Below are 18,073 nucleotides of genomic sequence, written 5' to 3'. Positions count from 1 at the left end.
GCAGGGAGCAAAGCTGTAGACAAGAGCCGGTGGAAAGGCTCACATTGGTGGAGGAAGACTAGTCGCGGACCCTGGGAAGTGGTGCGTCCAGCATGGAGACGGAAGGCACCGTAAGACAGTCCCCTCCGGTGGGGCGTTTTCCTTTATTTTTGTTTTTAATGAACACAATAATTGTTCTTGGTGGGTGTGATGACTTGATGCATGTATAAATCTAAGTCAGGGTGATTGGCACTTCCATTGCCTTAACCGTGAGTCACTTGTTTTGGGAAACTCGGAACTCCCCTCTTGTAGTTCTTTATAAACCATGTAGCACATTGCCAGGAGCTCGGGTCCCTACTGTGCTGCAGCACGGGGTCGCCCCTTCTGCTGCCGTCCAGTCTCTCCTGACCACCATGCTGCCCTCAGTGGACTGCATCGTTAGGGTCCGCCCTCAGGACAGCATGCCGGCCTTGGCTCTGTGCCTGGCTTATGTCACCCAGCACCCTGCTCTGCAGTTCCATGCCCCTTGGCAATTTTTATGGGATTTCTTAAAAAAGGTGAAAGACTTGTGCAGTGAGTACTGGCCTGTGCTGCCCCAGAGGCAGCAATGAGTGACCTGCTTGGCTTCGACCCAGCTGTTCCCGCCCAGGAACCCGTCTTATTTTTTCCTTTGAAACCGAAAGCATTGTCCCCAAACTGCACAATTGAAAGTTGCCAACTCATGTGCGCATCCTGACCTCTTTTCCACTCTGTCAGGTGCACTGGGACCACATCATCCTAATGGCAATGCCATGGAAACCAGCATTGATCACTATCAATAAGATCATATTAGGAGAACCACCATGAGCTTGGGGTGATGCAATCTGCCCAGCTGGGCAGAAGATTGGGAAAGTGTGCACCGTATTAATTAGCTGAGGAATGACAGTACTGGTGGACTCTCATGGTGCTGCTGAGTGATAGTGAGTGCTTGCACAGTGCTGCTCAGTGATAGTGCTTGCACAGTGCTGCTCAGTCATAGTGCTTGCACACCAATACTGAGTGATGGCAAACAATGCCACTGAGTGATAGTGGTGCTCACACAGTACGGCTGTGATAGTGAACACACTCAGAGTGCTGCTGAGTAATGGTGAGGGCTTGCACAGTGCTACCATGTGATAGTGGGTCCTTCCACAGTTCTACCAGGTACTGGGACCTGGTCTCAGCCTCTCCTGTACTCTATTCCCTACATATAGATGAAGAAATGGAGGCACGTCAGGTTTAGGCGACTTGCCCAACATCCCCCAGCTGGTCTGTGGCCATTTTGGGATTTTGCTGGAGCCCAGTCCCTGGCTCCACAGTTCAGGAGCAAGAGCTCCCCATGCTGCCTCCAGGCAGCTAAGTGCCAGCCAGGAGATGCCCCATCTAACTTGTGAGCATGCTTTGTGAGCGTTCGTCCTATGGTGTAAGGAGGTGGGGAGAGAGCCACTGCTCCTGAGCCGGAAGGGGAGTTGGACCCACACAGGTGGCCACATCAACTGACCCAGGCTGTCTCCCAGAGTAAGTTGCTGAGGAGCCACATCACACTCAGAGTGTCACCCAGAGTCTTGGGAAATGTCCAACAGTGGAAGTTGAACCTTGCAGGAGCTGGGGATGTCCCCACTGCTTCTCCCTGAAAGATAAGAGTCATGCTAGGGGGCCGTGTTCATTCAGTAGAGCAAGTCAGAATTTAAGAAGGCAAAATCAAAGAGCAACGACCTTCCCGTAATGTCATGCATGCATAGAAACACATGTAAAGGGTTCAGCGTGCGCACAGTATGTGTGACGGCATGTACAATAGTGTGCAGAAAGACTAGCAGGCAAAGGCAGGCCCCGAGCAGGAGCCGCGGCGTTTCCAGGGGCTCCTGTGGGATTGCTGGGTTGCACTGGTTTCTTCTGTATTTTCCACGTGGCGCAGCTGGTGTATCACCTGGGAAGCAAGGCCGACCCTGCACAGCCACTCTGGTCGGAAAGACTGCAGTCTGCTCTTCTCTTATCTTAGATGCAGAGGCTCTGGGAGGAGGTCATCAGGTGGCGCCAGGGGTGGTGGTTTCCTCAGCTGTGTGAGGTGCTGGCAGGACTGATTGGGCCTCCAGGTGAGGCTGGGACAGAGGTGAGCAAAAGGCGATAGTGCAGGGGTGGCACCTGGACAGGGCTGGCCTCCACTGGGGCCTCCACGGAGCAGGGGGACATGCCACATGAGAGAAAGATGGGTCACCACCAGCAAGGGCCCCAAGCACACCATGGGCTCTGCAGAATACAGCCTGAGCCAAGAGCTGCCTGTACAACTGGACAATCTCAGCAAGCCTGAGACAGTGAGGAGGACAGTGCCAGAGGGCCAGAGAGGCCTCCAGGAAAGGGACCTCCTTTAGAATATGGCTGTGCTGGACACCCTGCCTGCCGTCTGTCTCTGTCATCTATCATCCATTGTCTGCCTATCTATCATCCATCATCCATCATCCATCCATCATACACCTATCATCTATCAGTCATCTATCATCTATCTATTGTCTATCATTTATCTATCACTAATCTATCTACCTATCTTTACCATCTGTCTCTACCATCTATCATCTGTTAATCATATACCTATAACCTATCTATCCACCTATCATCTATACATATCTATTGTCTATCTCTGTCATCTGTCAATCAATCATGTCTGTATCTGTGACCTTTCTATCCATATCTATACTCTGCCTATCTCTCCGTCTTTCTAGGTTTTGTCTGTCTACATATGTCATCCCTCTATCAATCTTCCTAGCTGCTTACCTGTTGTCTGTCACTCCAGCCACCTATCTATACACGCAGAGGGTGAGGGAGAGGACGGGGGCTGTGTGCTCCCAGACCTGTTTGCAAGGCACTGCAGATCCCTGCCCTCTCCCCAAGCATCCCTTGGTTCTGAGGATGCGGACGTGGTCTGCTCAACCACAACACAGCTTGCAGCCTTAAGTCACACCGGTAGCGCCTGTCCTTCGCCCCACAGTGTCCCGTAGAGCTGTTGCTTCCCCAAGTCTACTCCGGGACGGCATGGCACATGCTTGGTCAGTCTCCTGAGTCCAGGACCGTTCCCGCCCTGCTTGCCAGTCCTGTCTGCCCTGGCCTGGCCTTGCCTGTGGGTGCCCTGTGTGCTTCTCTCAGAATGGCCCTGGCGTCCCTGCTTGTGGCATGGGCTGGGGGAGGCGCGTCCCTCGGGGACCCCTGCTCTGGCTGCTGTCTGCCTCTGTGGTGCTCCTGTGCTCACCAGGTGGACCCTGAAGCCCTGTGTGAATTCAGCATCTCGTGGGGGGGCTGGTTCATGCCCCATGACAGTTTGACAATTCATATTTGGAGATCTTTTGATGAGAAGCAAACACGCAGATGAGCAAGGGCACAGGGCCTCTGACCAGGGCTCAGCCTGTGTCCGCAGCATCCCTCCATGAGCATCTCGGCTGCCAGGACCTGCAGCAGCTGGCAGGCGTGGCCACAGCCCAATAAAACTTTGTTTATACAACAGGTGGCGGCCCCGGGAAGTCCCTCGTGGACCCACATGTTCACCACTGCCCCTGATTGTCCCTGGAAACCCAGAGTTTCCCCTGATGGCGATCTTCTGCGCTCAGGGACGTGACTCTGAGCTTTGTTGGCACAGGGATTTCAAAGGAGGACACAAAGTCCGCCGTGGCCTGCTGTGCGGTCTCCAGAGCTCCGGGTGGACTGTGAGGAAGAAAGCCTGCCTGGCGCCCCCGTCTCCTTGGTTGGCTGGGTTTGCCTGGAATTGAGCTGCCCCATTGCCACAGCCTCCCTCCGCCTCTCCCCTCTGCTCCCATGGTCTGCTTGGCCCCAAAAGCCAGATGACGTCCCCCCAGTGTGGTGTCGACATCAGGGAGCCACTTTCCAGAATTCCTGTGTCTTGTAGGCACAGGATATCACGTCCCAGGAGGAAAATTAAGTGAATCAGGATGTTTATATTTAATGTCCCAATTAGCCACGTTTCAGGAGGAGAATCTTCGTCACCGAGAGGCACGCTCCAGGGACTTGCTGCCGGGAGCATGTGGTCATTCGCTCATTTGCTCAGCACCCTGTGATTCTGCGGAGTGGGCGGCTTGACCTGGATTGGGCAGGGCAGCTCTGGACCAGAGTGTCGCACAGAAACTGGCTCTTGGTGACACAAGAACCCCAGGTGTCCAGTCCCACACTCTTGGGGATGGCCCCAGAAAGCCCACGGCCCAGAGAGTGCCTGTGGGCTCCACCTGGGATGGTGGGCATGCGTGTTGGTTGGGGACAATCTGTTGGTCTCTTTTCCCAGGAGGGAGGTTGGTGGAAGATTTCGCCACAGGACCAGAGACTATCATCACTTTGTGATGCTGTTGGACAGGTGCCGCCAAGGGGTGGCATTTTTGTCCCTGGACCCCAGTGGGGAAGCAGGGTGTTGGCACTGCCATCTCAGGGCCACACCCCTGGGGCTCCCTGGCTCTGACAAGGAGATGCTGGCGGGTGGAGACCACGTCCCGTCTACACGTGTTCCAATTTTTCCCCTTTCCACGGAGGACTGGAGCTTTATTTTTAAAAGTTGAAATGGACAGTTCATCTGCACATCCTGTACCAACCAGAGCCACAGAACGCAAGCGGCCTCAGGAGGAGCGGCCTGCGGCCCTGGATCCTGGAGCCCCTGCGCAGCGCCCTCATGTTTACGACCTGGGGCCAGCCCTCCAGGCTGCAGCAGCAGGGCCCCCTTCTGGCTAGGGGCCGGCGCTCTCCTCTCTCACTGTCCTAACAGTGGACTTGGGTGGAGAGTGAATGATCCTTGATTTTGTCCCGTGTCCCTCCTAAGGGAAGGCGAGAGGCCGCCACACCGTGTCTCACGCTCCCGAGCTGGGCTGTTCGTGGCCTGCTGGGACCTCTGACTTTCCAGACTCTGATCTGAGCTTTGATCTCTTGGAAGCCTCCTGCTTCCGCACATCCCACTTCAGCTTCTTGGTTCCTACCGGGCTGCTCATCGGGGGCTGGTCTCATCTGCTCTGTATTTGGAGAGACACACAGTTTTCAAATTCCTGGTAGAAATTTCCCATCGAATGAAAGAAAAATGCTGTAGTTGCTTCCTCCTTGTCCGTGACCATGTGTTTTCTCTGCTCCCAGGTGAACCTTCTCTTCTCCATGTGATGGAGGGAGGCAGAGGAACCATGCAGTGTGGCGGCCGTGAGGACTGGTCCCCCACAGGGCTCATCTGTGCTGCCATGCTGGGCTGAGACACCCTTCCTGTACCTTTCCTAACGGGATGGGCAGCTGGGCCGGAAGCCCTGCTGTGCAGCGGTTGCTCAGTCTCAGAAGGGGCCGCTGTGACCACTGTGGTCACTCAGTGGGAAGTCCCCTGGCCCAGGACACACCCCTCCTGTGTCTGAGTGTCCTTCTGATGCTCAGTGCTCAGGCAGTGCAGAGACAGCTGGAGGGTGGAGCACAGCCCACACCCAGAAGCCCCCGCAGCTATGCGTCCAGGCTGGACATCCGCAGCTCTGTGTCTAGGCTGGACATCTGCCTTTGCCACTCATGTGGGAAGTGCCGTTTGGTGGATTACCGGGGTCCTTTTTGTCTTAGGCCATGTTACGGTTTGGAGACGGGTCCCTGTCAATGCAGGGGAGGTGACTGGGTGGTAAGAGCTACAGCCTCTTCAGGTGAATGGGCTGACTGGGCAGTAATGTGGGCAGGTGGGGCCTGGCTGGAGGAGGTGGGTCACCCGGGCTGCCCTGGAGGGGTGTATCTTCCCTGCAGCCCCCTTTGTCTTTGTCTCCTGCTCCCTGACTCCACCATGAGCTGAACAGCATCCCTCTGAGTGGCCCTTCCGCCATGATGTTCTGCCTCACCTGGGCCCAGAGCATTGGAGTTGGCCATCTACGGACTGAGACCTCAGAAACTGTGGGCCCCAAATAAGCTTCTCCTCCTCTAAGTTGTCTTTGATGAGTATTTTGGTTACAGAGATGGAAAGCTGGCCACAGCAGGCTGCTTACATTCTGTAGGTGTGAAGTTTGTGGGATGTGGTATTTAACATGTAGTACACGTCCAGCAAGGGCGTTTTAATATCTGTAAGGTTTTATTTAATTTATGTATTCATTTTTTTGCGGCGTCGTGGATTGAACCCAGGGCCTTGTGATATGAGGCAAGCACTCTACCAACTGAGCTATCTCCCCAGTCCCAGGCTTTATTTTAAATGCAGTATAATGAACAGTGCTTTGGGTAAAAGAGAAGCAGCAGGATCTTCCACTCTCACACGTCAGCCCCCATCTCTCTCTGGAGAGGCAGTCACTGCTTCTGCTGTGGTAAACTCCCTGAGACAGCCACAGGCAGCCCTTTCCTCCACAAACACAAATGGCCATCTGGGCTGGGTGGGAATTCTGGTGAGTCTCCCCAGTTTGATTGCATCAAAAAAAGCAAGACATAGTCTTTGCTTTTCTTTTACTTAATACATTTTAGAATTTGTAATATAGCAATAGGCCTTTTTTTTTTTTTTTAAATCAGGGTGCTAAACTTTGTGACCACATCTTTGCCAGGTTTTATAATGGATTTCTGGTCTTTTCTTAGTGATTTGTAAGAGCTCTTTATATATTAAGCAATGTGGTCCTTACCTTGGTCCAGAGGCAGATTTATCACGAAAACAGTGAGGTGTCAGTATCAGACCCTCACTTGTATAAGCTCTTACAAGGTCCTGGAAAGGACCCTGGCATTATGTTCACAAAATTTACTCACAGAAGTTACTTTAACTGAATCACTTAAGACGGTTGTGTTTTTCCACTGAGACTTTCCCTGGTCCTGGTGGTATCTGAGAAGCTGTGGGCATTTTTTGGGACCTGGCAAAGAGGAAGTGGAGTTGGGGTCACAGTTGGATTTAGTGGGGCATGTTTTGTTGATTCCCCGTCACCTCTGGGTGTAAGCTGTCACTGGCCTTCACGGCAAGGCAGCTTCCTCTACACTCCCTCTGCTCTGTGCACTGAGTCGCTCTGTGACCCTGTGACCAGGAGACACACTGCCATGGTGGCTCCTCCTACAGTGCCTGGCACCAGGAGCATGAGTGCAGGGAGCGAGGAGCCTGACGTGTGGAGACAGAGCTGCTCCAGTCGCCCTTGTGAGCTCTGAGGGGGAGGCGGCTCCTCCGCAGAAGCCTCCACAGCGCAGCAGGCACAGCACCAGCCACACAGTGTCACCTGGATTTCCTGGTGGTACTTGAACCAGGTGGGCTCACCAGAATTCCCCCACCCCACCCATCCCACCCATCCCATCCACCTGACCCATCCCACCCCACTCCATCCATCCCTCCCAGCCCTCCCATCCCTCCCTCCCTTCCACCCCATCCATCCCTCCCATCCATCCCTCCCATCCACCCTATCCCTCCCTCCCATCCATCCCTCCCATCCACCTCATCCATCCCTCCCATCCATGCCTCCCATCCCTCCCATCCACCTCATCCCTCCCATCCATCCCTCCCATCCATCCCTCCCATCCATGCCTCCCATCCATCCCATCCATGCCTCCCATCCATCCCATCCATCCCTCCCATCCATGCCTCCCATCCATCCCATCCATCCCTCCCATCCATGCCTCCCATCCATCCCTCCCATCCACCCCATCCCTCCCATCCATCCCTCCCATCCATCCCTCCCATCCATCCCATCCATGCCTCCCATCCATCCCATCCATCCCTCCCATCCATGCCTCCCATCTATCCCATCCATCCCTCCCATCCCTCCCTCCCATCCATCCCTCCCATCCACCCCATCCCTCCCATCCATCCCTCCCATCCATCCCTCCCATCCATCCCATCCATGCCTCCCATCCATCCCATCCATCCCTCCCATCCATGCCTCCCATCCATCCCATCCATCCCTCCCATCCATGCCTCCCATCCATCCCTCCCATCCACCCCATCCCTCCCATCCATCCCTCCCATCCATCCCTCCCATCCATGCCTCCCATCCATCCCTCCCATCCACCCCATCCCTCCCATCCATCCCTCCCATACATCCCATCCATGCCTCCCATACATCCCATCCATCCCTCCCATCCCTCCCTCCCATCCATCCCTCCCATCCACCCCATCCCTCCCATCCATCCCTCCCATCCACCTCATCCATCCCTCCCATCCATGCCTCCCATCCCTCCCATCCACCTCATCCATCCCTCCCATCCCTCCCATCCATCCCATCCATCCCTCCCATCCATGCCTCCCATCCCTCCCATCCCTCCCATCCATCCCATCCATCCCTCCCATCCATGCCTCCCATCCCTCCCATGCCTCCCATCCATCCCATCCATCCCATCCATCCCTCCCATCCACCTCATCCATCCCTCCTATCCATGCCTCCCATCCCTCCCATCCCTCCCATCCATCCCATCCATCCCTCCCATCCCTCCCATCCCTCCCATCCCTCCCATCCCTCCCATCAATCCCTCCCATCCCTCCCATCCATGCCTTCCATCCCTCCCATCCACCTCATCCATCCCTCCCATCCCTCCCATCCCTCCCATCCACCTCATCCATCCCTCCCATCCACCCCATCCATCCATCCCATGCCATCATCCCACCCCACCCACCCCATCCATCCCACTCCATCCCACCCATTTCATCCAATCCTATCCCATCCCATCCCATCCGCTCCAGCCATTTCCACTGTCCATCCCACCCTATTCCACCACACCACCCATTTCACCCACCAGTCCCATCCCATCTGACTCCACTCACCCCACCCATCTTGTCCCCCTTTCCCCCCATGTCCCCATCCATCCTCTCCAGTTCTGTCAGTGACCGCTCTTCCCGCTCTTCCCTGGACTTGGGTGACGGCCGCCTCGTCTCCCCCGCCGCGTGACTTCTGCCGCCCACCACACACACAGATCGTTGCTTGGATTTTTCTGAGAGACAGCTGCAGCACAGTGCTGGCCTAGGTGGACCCTGCCTTCAAGGCGCTGCTCGATGAGACGTGGGTGGCCACAGGTGGACGCTGGCCTTGGCTCCCTGCAGCTGCCAGCTGGGGCGGCAGAGGCGCTGGTGCTGTATCAGCACAGACCTGGTCTTGGCCGCCTGCGCGGCCGGATTCCCGTTAGTGCTGAGCCCTCAGAACTGCATGGCGACCAGAATGATCCGTGCTTTGCTGGGCAGCAGTTCCAAGTGGACAATGCCCGCTGTGCCTCAGCCACACGGAGGGCGGGAAACCCAAAAGGCCGTGTCCCCTGCTTGCCTGCCACGGGGCCAGGGCTTGTGGCACTGGAGGGGACCAGTGGAGGGAGTGTGGCTCGCCAGCGCTCTGGCAGCCTGCGGGCGGTGGCAGCAATGCCTGCGCGGTCGTGCTGCGGGCTGCCCGCGATCTGCGTCCGGGGGCCTGGGCCCTCTGGTTCTCCAGGGGAGCTGGTCGCTGCCACACGGCTCTGGTTTCAGGACTGGGAAGAGCAGGCGCAGAACCCGCCTTCCTCCTTCTCGGAGCCCAGGGAAGCCTCTGCTCTGTTAGTTCCCAGCTTCATACGCAGGTCTGCTGGTTGTGAAAATGGAACCCACCAAGAGCGGAGGCTTCACCTCCTGTGTGGCTTCCGGCTGCCACAGCCCACCCTGAGCCTCGGTTGTCCAGTTCACACAATGGGGTCAGCTCAACAGGGGGGTGGGCAGGCACCCCTGACTGAGGTAAGGGGGACCCCTCTGCAGTTGGTTGTTTCAGAACATTGGACTCGAGGTCTCCGCCATCTCCGTGATGCCTCAGAAGTGTGTCTCCTTTCTGCTGAGAATGTTGGAGAAGGCCAATCGCACATCAGCGGACGGCGTTTAAAAGGAGGAGTCTCTCCTACAGGGGCACGGCTTCACTTCCTGTCGGGGTTTTACTTGTTCCCCTCCAGAAACCCGAGGAGGCAACGTAACACTGTGAACAGGACATGTTTGTAGTGAAGGACAGGCTGGCCCCGTCAAGGTCACACAGACGGGGTCAGGTCAGGCCGGGCCAGTGTAGCTGCACTTCCCCTGACTGGCCACTTGCAGGGAGCGCCCGGGGGCATTTGTCACATGGAATGCTGTGCAGCCCCACCCCTGCCTGGATCCAGGTCGTTGGATCACCCAGAATGATCCCCTACCGGTCAGCAGCAATGCCCCAACCCCCATGTGCTGTTCTGGGCCCTTTGTGGACATATCATGTGGCATGGCCTCCTGGGTCTGGCTGCTGTCACTCAGCAGTGGTTTCAGGGGTCATCTGGCACAGGAGGGCCAGGCTTCTTAGCTGGCCTGGCTCCGTACAGCTCCAGCCTGTGGACACACCTCGTGTGCTGAGCACCTCCTTGGTCATGGGCGCCTGGGCTGCCTCCTGGGGTCCTCGGGGGGTGAGTGTAGTGGGCACCCACTGTCTGCCCACAGGCCTGGCCTCAGCTGCCCGTGTGTCCCACATTGGGGTCAGCGGGGACCTGTGGGAGTCTGCCCTGGCTGGATGCCAGCCCGGAGCTCTGCTCTGTGTGCCCAGCACACCCGGCACTGGGAGAGGATCCCATCTGGCAGGCAACTTCAGAGCACGTCATTCAGGACCCTCTTCAGGAAACAGACGAGTCCCAGCTGGGGAAACCCTGGTGGCACCCACCGGCCACGGGAGGGGATGTCATCCTGGGAAGGGGTGTCCCTCTGGCCTTTTAGCTTTAGGTCCCTGGTCCATGCAAGACCAGTAGCAAAGCCACAGTGACTAGAGAGGGTGCTGGGTCTCACCAGTGTGGCCACTGGATTTCTAGCCCATTGAGTGGGCCTAGTGGTCAGAGGAGCAACAGAGGGCACCTCAGAAGTCCCGCCTTCTGTGTGAAGGACCAGCAGGTGACACCCGCAGGCCTCCCCTTGCAATTGGTGGTCATTTTCCTGGTGTCCTCTGTTGCCACTGACAGGTTTCCGTGGGGCTGGACCAGGGTGCGACTCCACCAGAGGAGCCTGGTCACTCAGCATCTTTAAATGACCAGCCAGGGAGGCCCACCTGGGAGTGAGCGTGTGTGTGTGTGCGTGTGTGTGTGACTGTGTGCGCAGGGCACGCCGTTCTCCCCACACCTCTGTTGCTAAGTAGTGGGATATCTGGATCTGGTAGCCGCTGAGTTCAGGCTGCACAGGAGATGGGCGGCCTGGGGCGGGGAGGCCAGCCGGCCCCAGCAGCTTGGGTGCGCACCACCGCTTCACTCTGGCAGCATGTGAGCTGCTGGGCGGGCAGGGCAGAGGCAGCAGGCCCTGCGCCCAGCCGCAGGGGCCCCTGGCGACCTGCAGGGGGGGACCTTGCGCTGCGCAGGCCAGGCAGATGCTCCAGCCCCAAGGCCTGCCGGGCCTGGTGCTGGTGAGCCTCCATGTCTGAAGCAGCCTGTGACCACAGCTCTGTGAAAAAGACACTGGCAGGCAGCGAAGGGACAGAGCCATCTTGGGGTGTGCGCGCACGCATGTGTGTGAGTGTGTGTGTGAAGACATGTCCCAATGCTCTGGCTACTGTTGTGTGCATGGCGGATGACATCCTCCCTCTCTCTCCCCCTCTCCCCCTCTCTCCCCCCTCTGTCTCCCTCTCTGTCTGTCCCTCCCTCTCTCTCTCTGTCCCTCCCTTTCTCTCTGTCCCTCCCTCTCTCTCTCTCCCCGCCCCTCTCTCTCTCTCTCCCTCTCTCTCTCGACCTGCCTGCAGAAAGCTAATGAATCATTCCAGCTGAATCCCAGCGGCGTGGACTCTTGGCTGCCGTGACGCTGCCTGGGTGCCGCCTAGCTGGCCCCCGTCCCCCCTCCCCCCTCCCCAGTTTGTAATGTGACACAGTGCACTGCAGTCGCTCCTCGGTGGACCTCGAGGCTTGGCCCTGCTCGCATCTAAGGTAGGTCGAGATTTATTTTTTTCTCCTAAAAATAGCTTCCCGTTCCCCCTCGCCTTTTTGCGCCTGAGCTGATGGCAGGGGCATAGCCGTAAACTCTGGCCAGACGAAGTTTATTTTCCAGCGGTTGGAGGATGCCCTTCAGCGCCGGGAGCCAGCTGCAGGGGGCCTGCAGGGGGCCGGCAGGCTGCTGGGTGCCTGGTGCCGGCTCCGGCCGGGCTGCGTGTGGTCTCTCCCCGCTGTCTGTCTGGAAAGGATGGATCCATTTCGGAAGGGAAGGGCTGACAGGTTCTGGCGCAGTGCAGGGTGTTGGCCGAGGTGGCGCTGTGGCTCAGGCATCCCCTCCGTCCGCAGCTTTGCATAGAAGCCCCTCCAGGCAAAGTTTGATGCTGCCCTGGGCAGAGGGCCTTCAGGCTGTCGGCTTCTGCAGACAGAGACATCTCGGGTGGGCAGGATCTAGTCTCCTAGGGCCGGAGTGGGGAGGGGATGCAGGGCAGCATCCACGGGGCTGGCGGCGCGGCCGCGGCTCTGCCCAGGTCGCAACGCGTGCTGCGAATTTGCCAGTACAGGTCCCATGACTGTCACACAGGGGTTCCCCAGCAGGCAGAGGTGTGTGTGGTGTGAGCCCGTGTGCCGCGGGCTGTTCCCTTGCAATCTGCGTTCCCACCTGGCAATGCAGCGTCCACAGCACTACCTGCCTGGGAAGTTAGGCTTGGGCAGAGCCCGGCTGGGTGGCCAGCGGCTGGGACCTCCAGAAGCAGGCTCAGCCCTGTCCCCAGGGATGGTGCCACATGTCCCTGGAGTTGGCGGGCTCCTGGGAGGGCCGGGGGGAAGGGAGGATGAGGGCTTGCTTCACCAGGCCACCTGGACACTGGACCGAGGGCAGACGGGGTCCATCGCAGGTTTGTGAGGACGGAGCACAGGGTTTCCCCAGCCCCCGATGGTCTGTGGGTTCTGAGGATGTCAGGGAGGGGGAAGGAGATTGGGGGAGAGGGAGTGAAAGTCTTGGGGTCCAGCCTCACCATGGCCTCCTGTGGAGGAACTGTTCACTAGAGCCCCCCACCCACCCTTAAGTGAAGATTTATTCTTCACAGACGGAGGGGGTCACGGAGGAGGGAGCTCAGTCTGAACACGGAAGATCCCTGACGGAGGCTGGAGTCCCGTCCCTGGCCTCTGTGGCCAGATCTGGAGCAACTTCCTCCTTCCTAGTCAGTTCTGAGCTGGAGTGGCTGGGTGCTGAGGGGAGGGAGCATCTCACACTGACCCTGTGTGTAACAGGTCAGCCTGGGGTGGGCGTGCCTCCCAGCCCGCCTTGCTGGAGCCCCTAGCCCTTGCTTCTGCCTCTGCTGGGCCCGATTGAGTGGTGTCCGGGACTGTCGGGGGCTCTGGGTGGCGGCTCTGTGGGTGTGGTGTGAGAGCAGGCAGACTCCTGACTGCAGTGGAGCGGCTGGGATGGCCCCAGGCTACGGGCAGCTCCCAGGACACAGAGCAGAGCCCTCCAGGCTGTCCCAGGACGGAGCTGCAGCTGATGTCCACCTCTGCCCCTCCAGAGGGGCGAGGATCCGGGTCAGGAGGGGTGGGTATTGTCAACACCTAGAAACAGGAAGCCAGAGAGCTGCTTCCCAGCTGGTGGGGGCTGTGCCTCCCAGCCCAGCCTGTGGGCTGGAGCCAGGCATGCCGGCCAGGGCCGTGGAGATCTTAGAAAGCTTCCCAGGTGAGGCGGATGTGCAGAGCTGAGAGCCATTTAAGAAGAGCAGCGGCGCAGCTCACAGGCTGCAGTCTCGTTTATTTTGCTCCGTGCACGGTGGCTGGTCAGAGGATGGCAGGTGCTGAAGAGGAAGAGGAGAGGCCGGCAGGCAGGGCGGGTGGGGCAGGCGGGGCAGGCCAGCGGCCAGAGCAGGCGCTGCTGCCCACCTCATTTCCTCCAGCACTTCTTGTCTTGCTACAGCAGCGACTCCCGGCCCTGCCCAGTGGCCTGGCACCCAGAGGCCCAGGGAGGGCTGGCACCTGCCGTAGGTGGGTTCCCAGGGCACATGCTGCAGAAGCCCAGGGCTGGTGCACGGCCCTACAGCTCCTGAGCTGTGCCGTTAGCCTTTGCCTGGGGCTGAACGGCGGGCCGCACAGGTTGTCTGGACCTGTAAGAATCCCGCAGGCTGGCTTTGTGTCACAGCCTGGGGTGCCGGCGAGCCGCGGTCAGGCGGATGGTGGGCTTGGTACCGGGTTCCCTGGCTGTGAGAAAGCTTGGAATAGTCACCCCCCCCCCCGGCCGCGCAGCTCTGGTTTTGCTCAGCCAGAGCAGGTCCAGAAGCCACCCCGTACCCGCCGGCCGCGTCTGACCGAGATGGGGCATTCCATGCTCCTCTCCCCGACCGCTCCTCTCGTTTCCATCCACGTTAAGCTGTGTGATGTCCATATGGTGTGGGAGATGGCCGCCTGCCTGGGCTGGTCTGCTTTGTGGCCAGGAGCCCTGTCCCTGCTGTGGTCACTGGAGCCGTCCAGGGGCAAGGCTGGACCAGCCCACGCCTCACCCAGCGTGCCGGCCGCAGGGTCCCCACCGCTTCTGTCTTTCCCCTGCTTCTGCTGGGCAGAGGGTGAGGCTCTCTCCCCTCTTCCTCCACCTCTCCTTCTCTTTCACCCCCGCACCCACTCCCTGTCCCTCTTACCTCCTCCCCACGGGCAACCCTGCACAAGGGCGAGAGTGTGAAGTGCCTGAGTGGCGGACCCCGGTTCTGGTGAGGGAAGCTGCGCACGAGGCCTCCCAGGCCGGCTCTCTGTGGCCAGTCCAGTGCCACTCACCTGTGTCGCAGGCACCTCTTCCTAGGGAAGCATGCCCGGGGGTGGCCGGAGCGCCCGCACACAGCGGCTACAGGGGAAGTCCCACAGGTACCCCTCGGAGCGGCTGGCCGGCCCTGCCTGCCAGTGGGTTCCTCCCATGTACCCCTGGCATGGTGGTGCAGGCCGTGCGGGCGGCTTCCCGGGTTCCCATTCTGGCTCAGCCTGGTGTGGCTGTGAATGTCACAGCTCCACTGCCCTGTGGTTCCTTCCCCGCCCCAGAACTGCGGCTGGGGGGCCGGCCAGCTCTGCACTCCAGACCCCCTGCTGAGGGAGCTGACTGGGGACTCAGGTGTGGGGTGGGCAGAAGGAGGTGGCTCCCGGGGGCCCGCTCGCCCGTGTGAGGACGGCGCCTGGTCTTGCTCATTCCCGGGTCTCCGACTCTGAGCTGCTGACAATCTGGTGTGGTCCTAGGGTATCTGGGGCATGTGTGGCCAGCCTCTGGTGGTCAGGGGCCACATGGTAGTTTTGAAGCTAGCTTCGGTTGCCCAGAGTCTCTGAGAAGCGTTGGCTGTGAGGGGTTGAACTGGAACTGGGCTGCATTGGGGAAGCTGCTCTCCTGGCCCAAGTCTGTGTTCAGCTCTGAGCAGGCCCGTGGGGCGTGGGGGTGGCAGGGTTAAAATACTAGTGTATTAAGTGGAAACCGGGGAGGGATGCTTAATTTAAACCCGTTTTGACATTTCTTAATTTCCCCTGAACCAGGACCCTCATCAAACAGAGGCAGCCAGGGCTTCCCTGGCTCGGGAGAGGCCAGCGTACCTAACGTATCTGTGGGAGAAGCGGGTGTGTGGCCTCCAGGCCTTGGGCTGCCCAGGAGCTGGCAGGCGTGGTGTGCAAAGCCCAGGACGTGGGGAGAGGGCGAGGTCTGCGGGACCTGTCCCCAGCCCCTGCCGGCCTTTCCCCTGCACTCAGGGCCCTCCCTGGAGCCATACCATGCAGGACAGCTTGGAGGCCTTTCTGGGAAGGCCATGCCTGCAGCATTGTCAACAACTGGGCACTTGGTGGGCACTGGGCACAGAGCAGCGGAAGGACCACAGGCCCTGTCCGTGGGTGGCAGTGTGTGTGAACATGCCAGGTGGGGACCGTAGACCCGAGGCCAGGCTGGGGGCTCACCCAGTGGCTGGGCACTCAGGGGCCAGAGGAGGGGTCAGCCAGCCCTGGGGACAGGAGCTGCCTGTGGGCAGTGGGCAGGGAGATGGTGGTGAACTCCTCATCGTGGGCTGCAGGAAGAGCTCACGTGGTTTTGGAGCTGGAGGCCCACGGGCTGGGGTGTCTGCCATGAGCTCCGGCACCAGGAAGCGGCGCGCTCTGTGGGTCCATCAGGAGCCAGCCACAGCACAGGGCTGGCTGGGCTCGGAGGCCTGCCTCCCCTTTCTCTGCCGCTCCCCTGCCCAATGCCACCAGGGAGAAGCCCCTGGTTCAAGCCTTTGCAGAGCTGGCCTGGGCAGTGAGCGGGTCTGGCGTTGGGACCTGGTGAGACTCCCTCTGATTACATGCTCTTGGTGCCTACTGCAGTGTGTCCCCGGGGAGATGATTGGCCACTGCTGATGGTGGACAGAGTGGGTGTCCATCAGGTGTGATGAATGATTGTTACTGACCATGGTTTCCAAGGCTGGGATCTCTCCTGTCCTGTGGAGACAGGTTGAACTCTGTGCAGCCACAGGTAGTTGGTTGGTCTGGTCCCCGTCCCCTGCACTGGGAGTGACGTGGGCTGCGGAACAGGTCTTTGGAGAGTGCTAGCCTAGGGACCTGAGGGTCGCTGTGGCCATTTTCCTCCTTAGCTGGGAGCTGCCCTGGGGCTGCCGGTGCCCGTGAACTCCAAGCCCGTGACGGGCAGGAGTGTCCAGCTTGACATGATTCTGTCACTGCCGGAGTGACAGGGAAGGTTCTGGCTGTGCCCGCCGGGTCTGTGTCGTGTCTGTCAGCATCTGTTCCCGGCTGCCAGTGGCTGACATTCTGGGGCTCAAAAACTGTCTCTTGAAAATGAGGATTGTGGTACTTGGTGGCTTGCAGCTGCTGCAGGCTGCTGGGGGCCTCACCACCTCAGGTTGGACTTGCCTGACCCTGCGTGTCCTCCCTCTCTTTCCCCTGTCCCCACCCAGCATGGCCCTTCTCCCCAACTCTGGGCCATCTTCTCCCCTGGGCCGGTGCTCCCCACAGAGCTGCGTCCCCGGCACCTCCTTTTGTGTTTTGAGTCAGGGTCTTGCTGCGTCTCCCAGAGGCCTCGAGCTTTTAGTCCTCCTGCTCTAGCCTCCGATTACTGGATCTCAGGTGTGGCCCCCGTGCCCACTTTGTTCCAGTGGGCGGTCTCCGCCATCCCGGGCATGCAGGCTGGAGCTGTCCTAGGCCCGGCCGCTGGCTGCCACCCCCGGGCTCTGGAGGAGGAGGTGCTCAGGGCACAGGTGACCCTCTGTCCCACGGCTTCGCGTGCCGGTGTGGTTCACTACTGCCCGGTCCACCCACTGCAAGCGTGCCGTGCAGGGGCCTTGGGGTACCCAGAGTGGTGCGCCAGCGCCTCGCCCCGGGGTCTGCAGGCTCGTCCTCCCTGTAGAATGAAGCAGACGCCGTTCTGTCCACTGAAGGGATCCGCCACGTTTTCCTTCCTGCCGGCACCAGTGCTCTTTAAAGGTCAGAGCCTGGCTGGAAACAGTCCTGTGAGCTGCCACGGCCTCCCCGCCTCCCTGCCGCTCTCTCTTCCTCCTCCTCTCCCTCTCTCCTCGCTCTGCCTCCCCGTCCTGCCTCTCTTTTCAGAGCCATGCTTCTGCCTACACCTTTCTTCTACACCCAGACTCTGTCCACGCCTGCCCCTCCCTCTCCTACTGTCCCAACCTCTTGCTGTGGCCACTGCTCCAGGCTCTGCTTGGAGGTGGCCCTGGCCTGCCCTGCCGGGTTGGCAGCCCCACCCAGCCTCCTGCTTTCCTGCCCCACGTGGACCCTGCAGGCGCTGGGCAGTGGGCACAGTGCCTCCCGCCTGGCAGCTGCACCCTGGGTGTAGGTCCCCAGGCCCGGAGCCTCCAGCAGCTCTGTGTACGAGCGCCTGGCAGGCTCTGCCCAAGAGCAGGAAAGCCAACCTTGCCCACGTGGGCGGAGTCGGGTCCTGGGGCTTCTCTGCACCGGGAGGGCATGTGGCGGGGAGGCTGCACTGGTGGCTCTGCTGTCAGAGGGAAGCCGGGCGCCAGTGAGCTCATGGAGATGCTTCATCAAGATGCCCCATGACACCCCGTCCTGTATGCCAGGAGCCGTCCTAGATGCCCATGCCCGTGGCCTCATTCGACTTGGCCTGTCTGAAGGAGGACGGAGCAGTAGCTGCCATTTACTGAGTGCTTGCAGCATACCATGCATTCCTTTACAAGTCACAGGGGCTGCTTTCTTCCATTTAATAGATGAGAAACAGAAGCCCAGAGAGGTTAAGAGAAGCCTGAGATCACACAGCTAGAAG

The 18,073-nt window shown here is 59.4% G+C and overlaps 1 protein-coding gene across 1 annotated transcript in view; it reads left to right on the top strand.

Annotated features, from left to right (window-relative positions):
• Positions 1-18,073, top strand: part of STX2 (syntaxin 2) — a 149,453-nt gene that overhangs the window by 51,220 nt on the left and 80,160 nt on the right. Inside the window, exon 10 of the transcript XR_013765973.1 lies at positions 11,625-11,805. The gene's annotated coding sequence lies outside the window, so the exon portion shown is untranslated. The remainder of the gene's footprint in view (positions 1-11,624; positions 11,806-18,073) is intronic.

Source organism: Sciurus vulgaris, assembly GCF_902686455.1.
Source record: "Sciurus vulgaris genome assembly, chromosome: 8".
NCBI classification, from domain to species: domain Eukaryota; kingdom Metazoa; phylum Chordata; class Mammalia; order Rodentia; family Sciuridae; genus Sciurus; species Sciurus vulgaris.
This window is presented reverse-complemented; position numbering and strand designations above follow the sequence as displayed.